We start from the raw sequence: 9,790 nt of genomic DNA, 5'->3' as shown, positions 1-9,790 counted from the left end.
ATCCTCGTTCCGGTAGTCAATTTGGTCATGCCACTCACCTGCTAAGAACCTTCGATGGCTCCCGATGCCCGCGGAGGAAAGGTCCGAAGCTTCAGCTTGGTGTTTTAAAACTCATTGCAATGTGGATTCAATCTGTTTTATCTCACATCATTATAGCCCCGTTTTACATCCTAGGATCTGCTCAGTGGCATTACCAATCCCGCCCCCCCCCCCCCCCCGTAAATGTTTTTGGCCGTTGCCGAAGCACCTAAAGCGTTTTCTCTGTGAGATTCTGCTGTCTCTTTTAAGTTCTACCTCGAGACCCACTCCTTCCAGAAACCTAATTGACCTCCCCCTCCCCCTCATTTCCTTTGCTTTAGAGATTCCCGACAGCTTTGAATAAAGTTGAGCTTACCTTTAGTAACCTAGTTTGTCAGATTGAAAATGGACGTAAATAATCATTTATGGTCTTAAATCCGGAAACTACAAAACTGTGGAAACACTCCAAAACCAAGTAAGGTGATGTGGGACCTGAAATATGATTCGCAGAAATCTAATCAATTGTATTTTAACCTTTTTGGTAGACTATCACAACAGAAGTGCATGGTCAACCCAGGACAGTGATGCTCACTTTTCTGAGAATGCAGAGCAACCTCTTTTAATATTAAAAAATAAATCATGGAAGCTTCCCCCTTTTACTTTGAATTCTTTGTCCCCAAAGATGCATGATAAAGAGATACTATAAAGTGATGAATGTATGTTATATAAATCCGTTTTACTTATCACACTGACATCTTGATAAATTTGAAGAACAGCCGCAGATATGTATATGAACCATGTGAGACCACGCTCATGCCCAGAAGAGAGCTACAGGAAGTAATGGCGAGACAAGGAAAACCCAGAAGCAGAGATGGGCAGAACCCAGCCCAGCACAGCATTGTCCAGGGAGAGGCTGCCCCAGCCTATCCCAGTTGCAGGGTTTCCCTAGAGAGGAGAGGAACACATCAGGCTAAGAGCTCCATCCCATTTATAATGCTGTTTAAATAGTACCTACTTCCTCAGGTTCTAATTCATGTCCACTAAGCAACTTTATGACAATAATTTGGCATCTCAGTAACTTAAATGTGCAGGGTCTATTTAAGAACCTTTTCAGAAAAATAGGTCACAGACTGTAAATCATCAGTGTAATAAGTAGGTTGTCTCTCGTGGTTTCTACTTTAAGGATGTTATTCACGGGGAGGTATTTGTTCACAGTTTTCATATTTTCTGGATTTGCCTCCTATGATGAAAGGACCTTAATGTTCATGCATTTTATAGATTTGTGTGCGTGTGTTTGTCTATATATACATATATAACTTAGATTATAGCTCCCTAAAGTGTAAATTCAGGTTTATTACGATTTCTTCATTAATTCCTTTGGGGCAAGCTGGACACAATTAGGTATGTACTTAATTCCGAAATAAAGTCTGGTTTTCATACATACAGTTTATTTTCTAAAGGGGAAAGAGAAACACAGTAAGTGAGCAACAACAAAACACCACGTGGTGACAAGTTCTGTGAAGAAAAAGAAATAGAAATAGAGACTAGAAAGTGACAGTGACTGGACATTGTTTTTTGATAAGGTGAGGTGTGCGAAGGCCTGAGGGAAGCAAGGGAACGTGCGGGTATCTGGTGGCTGAGGGTTGCAGGCAAAGGGAACAGCAAATTCAAAGGCCCCAAGGAGAAGGCACGTTTGGAATGAACATGGAGGTCCTTGTATGCTTGGAGTGAAGAAATAGGAAAGACTTGGAAGTCTTGGAAGCAGCAGCCAGGAATGGTATGAAAGGATGGAAGTAAAAAAAAAAAAAAAAAAAAAAAAAAAAAAAAAAAAAAAGAGGCAGAACTTCTACAGAGTGAGCAGAGTGAGGAAATTTGCAAAGGGTCCAGCCTGCCTGCTGCCTAAGGCACAAAACGGATTATGCAAAGATGAGGATAGGACCAGATTCTCTGCAATGCTTTTATAACTCAGGAACTTTAGGCAGTAAAAGGCCACTGATGTTAAATTGTTTAATTTTTTTTTAAATGGATGCATGCAAAAGGTAAAACATTCAAACAGAAGACTGTATGGAGGGACTAGCAAATCTCCCTCTCTCCCCTAATCTCAGTTCTTCCTAGAGGCAACATTAACTCTATTTTTTTTTTGTACCCTTCCAGAAATAGCCAAGTACTTGTAATATACATAATGCATGCTCCATTTTGTGCACACATCATCACACTTTATGCCCTCTGTTGTGTACCTAGCTTTGTCACACAATATATTCTGGTGAACATTCAATAATAGAACATCCAGGATTCCTTTCAGTGGCTACATTGGATTCCACTGACACAAAGGACTGGACGCCCGAAGACTTGGGCTCTGGTTCCTGGTTCTTGATTTATTGCTCCCTAGTGGAGTGCTGGTAATTTGTCTCCTCTGAGACTCATGTTCCTATCTATAAAGTGAACTTCTCTCTCTCTCAAAAATAGATAAACTTAAAAAAATGTTTAAAACAGGTTCCTGGGTGGCTCAGTATGTTGAATGTCTGACTTCGGCTCAGGTGGTGATCTCACAGTTCCTGAGTTCTAGCCCTACATCGGGCTCTCTGCTGTCAGTGTGGAGCCCACTCGGATCCTCTGTCCCCCTATCTCTCTCTTTCTCTCTCTCTCTTCCTCTCTCAAAAATAAATATAGTGGGGCGCCTGGGTGGCGCAGTCGGTTAAGCGTCCGACTCAGCCAGGTCACGATCTCGCGGTCCGTGAGTTCGAGCCCCGCGTCAGGCTCTGGGCTGATGGCTCAGAGCCTGGAGCCTGTTTCCGATTCTGTGTCTCCCTCTCTCTCTGCCCCTCCCCCGTTCATGCTCTGTCTCTCTCTGTCCCAAAAATAAATAAATGTTGAAAAAAAAAATTTTTTTTTTAAATAAATAAATAAATATAGTGAACTAGACGATGACTGAGATTGCTTCTGACTTTAACATTTTAGGTTCTTTGTTCTTGCTACACACATGTGACAGTCTTCTGTAGGGAAAGAGGCCCAACACTCTTTATAAAGCTCTGATCATTGTCCAGTTTTAAAGGTTTTATTTTTTTAATGTTTATTTTTGAGAGAGAGAGAGAGAGAGCGAGCACGAGTGGGGAAGGGGCAGAAAGAGAGGAAGACAGAATCTGAAGCGGGCTCCAGGCTCTGGGCTGTCAGCACAGAGCCCGACACAGGGCTCCAACTCATGAACCGTGAGATCATGACCTGAGTCGAAGTTGGACACTTAACCGGCTGAGCCGCCCAGGTGTCCCAGTTTGAAAGGTTTTAAATTGAAAATGTATCCTGGCAATTCGTGTATGTACACCAATTAAGAAGTCCAATATTTCTAAAAGGCATATAATGGAGAGCAACCATTCCCTGTAGCACTCCCTCCCCACTCCCAAGTCCTACTCCAAAAGGTAACCACTTTGATCTCTTTTAGCTATTTCTCACGGTGTTTGCTATCATCTTTCAAAATGGCATGTTTATATTATGATTTCAATTTGTCATTTTAAAATACATTTATATACTGTCCTGGCTAATGAAAAATTAGATGCTCTGTATTACCTTTCACACACACATTTCCCCCTTCCTTCATCTCCCCAATATATAATTTTAACACATTTTTGGTTACATCCATTTTCAGTTGTTTTCATTGTCATGACTACACATTGTTCACTGTGCAGCCACATGGTGTCCTATAATCATACTTTCCTTTTTGTTTTCCTAGATGCTTTTTCTTTGCTTTCTTCAAGTCTGTGTCTTAAGTTTTCTACATCCTCCAATAGCTCTGTAAAATGTCTCCATTCAGCTTTCGAAACAGTCAAGCCTATTAGATGATCTATTGGTTTTATCTTTCCACTCTTGATTGATTCCTCTAGATCCATCTAATGCTGACACTCTAGCTCCAATATTGATGGATTCTCTCTAGAGCTGATGGCTGCCTATCCTGGGTTAGATTCCTATTCCCAGGATCACGTGTCTTTCTTTTCTTTGACTTACATATCCCAACAGCTTTCTGAGAAAGGGTGTCTGGGAGGCAAATCTTTGAGACCTGGTATATCTGAAAGTATCCTTACTCTCCCCTCATCCTTGGTTGTTTGACTAGATATGAAATTCTAACCCGGAAATCACTTCCCCTCACAATTTTGAATTCATGCTCTAGTTAATGCCTTCTAGCCCTCTCATTTCTGCCAAGGGGATTGGAGGCTACATGGAGAAGCAGCCTGGAAGGCTGTCTTCACCATACAGTGAACACACTTTCACACGATCTCTCTGTTCTCAGTAGAACCCCCTCTCCTTACCCACAGTTCAACCTTTAGAAGATAAGCTTTCAGACTTCTAGTGTTGGTAAGTAGAGTTGCCTGGCTACAAAGGATGAGGAAGGGGATATTTTGGTATAGCCATTCCTTTTAAAGACTTTTAACTGAGCCTGCTATTTTTAACTCACCTCGTATCTCTACCCTTACCTCCATCTTTAAAGTGTCACAGGTCCTGAGTTTTCTGAGGTTCTTTGTTGACTTTGAAAAGTCCCAACATCCCTGAATCTATAGGCATTTCATTTTCAGCTTCCTGTGGTCTGGTAAATTGGTTATCATGCATCTATCTACTTTCTAGTTTCTTAGCTTTTATTCACTTGTGTGGTCCACTTGAGAGGGAGTAGAGTAAATTGTGTTCAGTCTACTACATTTAACTTGAAGTTGAATGAATTATTTCCAGTAAAAGTCTTACACTTTGTTCTTTGCTTGTTTTGATACTTCAGAAGTATGTTTCATAACTGCAGTTCTGTTGGTTACCCCCAAAATATGTCTTGGGTTGGTCTACTACTATATTAGTTTCCTTGGGCTGCCATAACAAATTATCAGAAACCGAGTGGCTCAAAACAACAAAAGTTCATTCTCTCATTGTTCTGGAAGCCAGAAGTCTCAAATAAAGTTGTCAGTATGCTCCTCTGAAGGCTCTAGGGAAGAATCCTTCCTTGCCTCTTCCTAGCTTATGGTGGCTCCTGGCAAACCTTGGTGTTCCCTGGCTTATATGATTCCAATCTCTGCCTTCCTCTTCACAGCACCCCCTCCTCTGTGTCTGTGTCCTCTCCTCTTCTTGAAAGGATAGTAATCATTGGATTTAGGGCCCACCCTAATCCAGTATGACCTCGTCTTAACTAATTATATCTGTAAAGACTCTATTTCCAAATAAGATTACATTCTAAGTTTCTGGAGAGACAAAAATTTTTTTTTGAAGGGAGGAGCTGTTCAAGTCAGTACAGCTTATTTGTGTCCATTCTCGACATCCTAGCCCAAGGTACCATCATCTCTTACTTGGACTTGTACAATAGTTTCTTAATGAGTTGTATTACCACTAGTTCTATCCTCTAAAGTATTCACCCCCTAGCAGTTGGAGTGGTCATAAAAAGGTAAATCACACCTGTTATAAACATGGTATGGAAGAGTTCCTTGACTACGTTTCCAAACTGTTTTAGCATAATGCAGAATGTTAAAGAGAGTTGTCAAGGCTATTTTTAAAAATAGGGCACAGAATATGTAGACATTTATAATCTCTAATCAACAAGGAGGTATTCCAAATTTGAAAATGCTATATGGCGATGTTCCATTTCCAGGTAAGATGGTTGTGACAGTTAAATGTTATGTGTCAACTTGCCCAGACATTTGAACAAACATTATTCTGAATGTGTCTGTGAGGGTATTTTTGGATGAGATGCACATCTGAATCAGTAGACTGGGTAAAGCATATTGCCCTCCTGTTTGAATAAAAATTTTTTTATTCACAACCTTACACTAACCCACTTGCCAACCCTCTAGACACAAATTGGGTGTCCTACAATTCAATTCAGTTCTGACACTGTCTACCTGGAGTAGTGTCATATCCTACAAATGCTCAGTACCAGAAGACTGTCCCCACTTTAGACATGAATCGCAAGTTTTGGGGCTTTCAGACTTCTGACTGATTGGGTATAAATGAAGAGTTCCGTGACTCCCTCCTCAGGTTTGGTAATTTTTTAGGACAGCTCACAGGACTCAGGAAATGACTTTACTATTACAGGTTTATTATAAATGATACACTATGGAGGAGGAGATAGAGTAGGGTAACGTGTGGGCAAGGGGTTGGAGCTTCTATACCTGCTCTGTGCATGCTGCCCTCCCAGCATCTCAGTGTGTTCATCATCCCAGAAACTCTCTGAACCCCGTTGTTTAGGGCTTTTATGAAGGTTGCATTATGTAGGCATGATTGATCAAACCATTGACCATTGGCAATTACCTCGATCTCTAGCCCCTCTTCCTTCCGTGGAGGTCAGGGAATAGGGCTGATAGTTCCAACCCTGTAATCACATGGTTGGTTCCAGCCTCCATCCAGAAGCTATCTAGGGGTCCACCAAGAGTCACATCATTAGTATAAACTCAGGTATGCTTGAAAGAGCTTCTTATAAATATTAGAAGATACTCTTCTTATCCCTATCATTCAAGAAATTCCAAGGGTTTTAGAAGGTCTTTTATCAGGAACTTGGGACAAAGGCCAAATGCATGTTTATTATATCACAATATCATACATTCCTAATGTGGGTGGCCCCCATTTAATCAACTAAAGTTCTGAATAAAACACAAAGGCTGACCCTCCTATGAGTGAGAGAGAGAATTCGTTCTGCCTTAATGCTTTGAGTTGGCACATAGGCCTTTTTTTGGCCTTCAGACAAACTGAAACACTGGAGTTTTGTGGGTCTCGAACCTGCGGGCTTTCAGACTAGAACTTACACCATTTTTTTCTCCTGTGCTCCACGATATCTTGCTGACTGTAGATCTTGGGACTTCTCGGTCTCCGTAATTGCATAAGTCAATTCTTTATAATAAATCTTTCTTCCTCCATTCCTCCCTTCCTCCCTTCCTCCCTCCCTTCCTTTCTTTCTTTCTATTTAAATACACAAATATAGGGGCACCTGGGTGGCTCAGTTGGTTAAGCGTCCGACTTCGGCTCAGGTCATGATCTCAAGGTTTATGAGTTGGAGCCTCGTGCCAGGCTCTGTGCTGACAGCTCGGCCTGGAGTGTGCTTCGGATTCTGTGTCTCCCTCTCTCTGCCCCTCCCCCACTTGTGCGCGTGCGCGCGTGCGTTCTCTCTCTCTCAAAAATAAATAAAATGTAAAATATATAAATAAATACACAAATATATGAAAACTATACACATAATATGTAAATCTCATTTTATATATATATGTGTGTGTATATAGGCATATATATAAAGGAGGAAGTGTAAAGAAATCTATATAGTGGGGATAGTTCTACAATGCACTTAAAGTAGTAAAATGTAGAAGCAGATTTTTAAGTAGACTGTGCAAAGTTAAGTATGTATAGTACAATCCCCAGAGAACTCTTTAAAAAATATACAGCAAAAAAATTAACATATACATTAAAATAAAATACTCAGAAATGTTCAAATAACCTACTAAAGTAGAAAAGAAAAACAGTGGAACAAAAACAGAAAGGAAAAATGGTAGACCTAAATCCAAACATAAACAATGACATTAAATGTAATGGTCTATGCCAATTAAAAAAAGAGACTGTCAGAAGGTATTTAAAAAATAAACCACTGTATGCTATCTATAAAAAACTCACTCCAAATATAATTATACAGGTACATTAAAAATAAAAAGATGAGGGGCACCTGGGTGGCTCAGTTGGTTAAGTGTCTGACTTCAGCTCAGATCATGACATCACAGGTTGTGGGTCTGAACCCAGTGTTGGGCTCTGTGCTAACAGCTCAGAGCCTGGAGCCTGCTTCAGATTCTGTGTCTCCCTCTCTCTCTCTCTGCCTCTCCCCTGCTTGTGCTGTCTCAAAAATAAATAAACATAAAAAAGTAAAATAAAAAGATGAAATGTGTACACACACACACATACACACACACCCCAGGTAAACACAAATCTAAAGAAACCTGGACTAGCTATATAAACACGAGACAAAATACATCTAAAGATGGGTTTGTACATCTAAAAACAAAGCTTCAAAATACGAGAAGCAAAACCTGACAGAACTCAAAGAAACAAGAGACAAACTCATAATTATAGTTGGCAACTTCAATATACCCCTTTCAGCAACTGACAGAATTAGAAGACAAAAACAGCAAGGGCATAGAAAAACTAAACACTTTGACCAACTGGATCAAAAGATATTATCAACAGAAGAATGATTGAATAAATTATAATAAATATATTCACAACCAAGGCCACCACATGCTACACAACTCCAGAGGTCCTTGCACATAAATTATGAGTTGTGTGGTGCATAAACTGCTTACGTGTATGTAGTAGTTCTGCTCACACTTTAGAATACTATGGATCCTTTGGACCCACAAACATATGGCCAACTAATCTTTGACAAAATCCAATGGAATAAAGACCGTCTCTTCAGCAAGTGGTGCTGAGAAAACTGGACAGCGATAGGCAGAAGAATGAACCTGCACCATACACAAAAATAAACTCAAAATGGATGAAAGACCTCAATGTAAGACAGGAAGCCATCAAAATCCTCCAGGAGAAAGCAGGCAAAAACCTCTTTGATCTTGCCCGCAACTTCTTACTCAACACGTCTCCTCTGGAGGCAACGGAAACAAAAGCAAAAATGAACTATTGGGACCTCATCAAAATAAAAACCTCTGCACAGCGAAGGAAACAATCAGTAAAACTAAAAGGCAACCGACAGAATGGGAGAAGATATTTGCAAATGACATATCAGATAAATAGTATCCAAAATCTATAAAGAACTTATCAAACTCAACACCCAAAAACAAATAATCCAGTGAAGAAATGGGCAAAAGACACGAATAGACACTTCTCCAAAGAAGACATCCAGATGGCCAACCAGATGGCCGACACAAGAAAAAATGCTCAACATCACTCATCATCAGTGAAATACAAATCAAAACCACAATGAGATACCACCTTACACCTGTCAGAATGGCTAACATTAACAACTCAGGCAACAACAGATGTTGGCGAGGATGTGGAGAAAGAGGGTCTCTTTTGCACTGCTGGTGGGAATGCAAACTTGTGCAGCCACTCTGGAAAACAGTATGGAGGTTCCTCAAATAACTAAAAATAGAACTACCCTACAACCCAGCAATTGCACCACTAGGCATTTATCCAAGGAATACAGGTATGCTTTTTCAAAGGGGCACATGCACCCCAATGTGTATAGCAGCACTATCAACAGTACCCAAAGTATGGAAAGAGCCCAAATGTCCATCGATGGATGAATGGATAAAGAAGTAGTATATATATACAATGGAGTATTACTCGGCAATCAAAATGAATGAAATCTTGCCATTTGCATCCAAGTGGATGGAACTGGAGGGTATTATTCTAAGTGAAATGAGTCAGTCAGAGAAAGACAAGAATCATATGACTTCACTCATTTGAGGACTTTAAGAGACAAAACAGATGAACATAAGGGAAGGGAAGCAAAAATAATATAAAAACAGGGAGGGGGACAAAACAGAAGAGACTCAAATGTGGAGAACAAACAGAGGGTTACTGGAGGGGTTGTAGGAGGGGGGATGGGCTAAACGGGTAAGGGGCACTAAGGAATCTACTCCTGAAATCATTGTTGTGCTATATGCTAACTAATTTGGATGTAAATTTTAAAAAATAAAAAATAAAACAAGTTAATAAAAAAAATAATGCTATGGATTCTTTAATGAGAAAAATGAATTTGTTTACTGGGAGCTTTTTCTACTATTTTTGAAAGAGAAAAGCAACATATAGAAAAGCATAC

Source organism: Leopardus geoffroyi, chromosome D2, assembly GCF_018350155.1.
Source record: "Leopardus geoffroyi isolate Oge1 chromosome D2, O.geoffroyi_Oge1_pat1.0, whole genome shotgun sequence".
NCBI classification, from domain to species: domain Eukaryota; kingdom Metazoa; phylum Chordata; class Mammalia; order Carnivora; family Felidae; genus Leopardus; species Leopardus geoffroyi.
The sequence above is the reverse complement of the archived record's forward strand: the minus strand, read 5'-3'. Positions refer to the sequence as shown.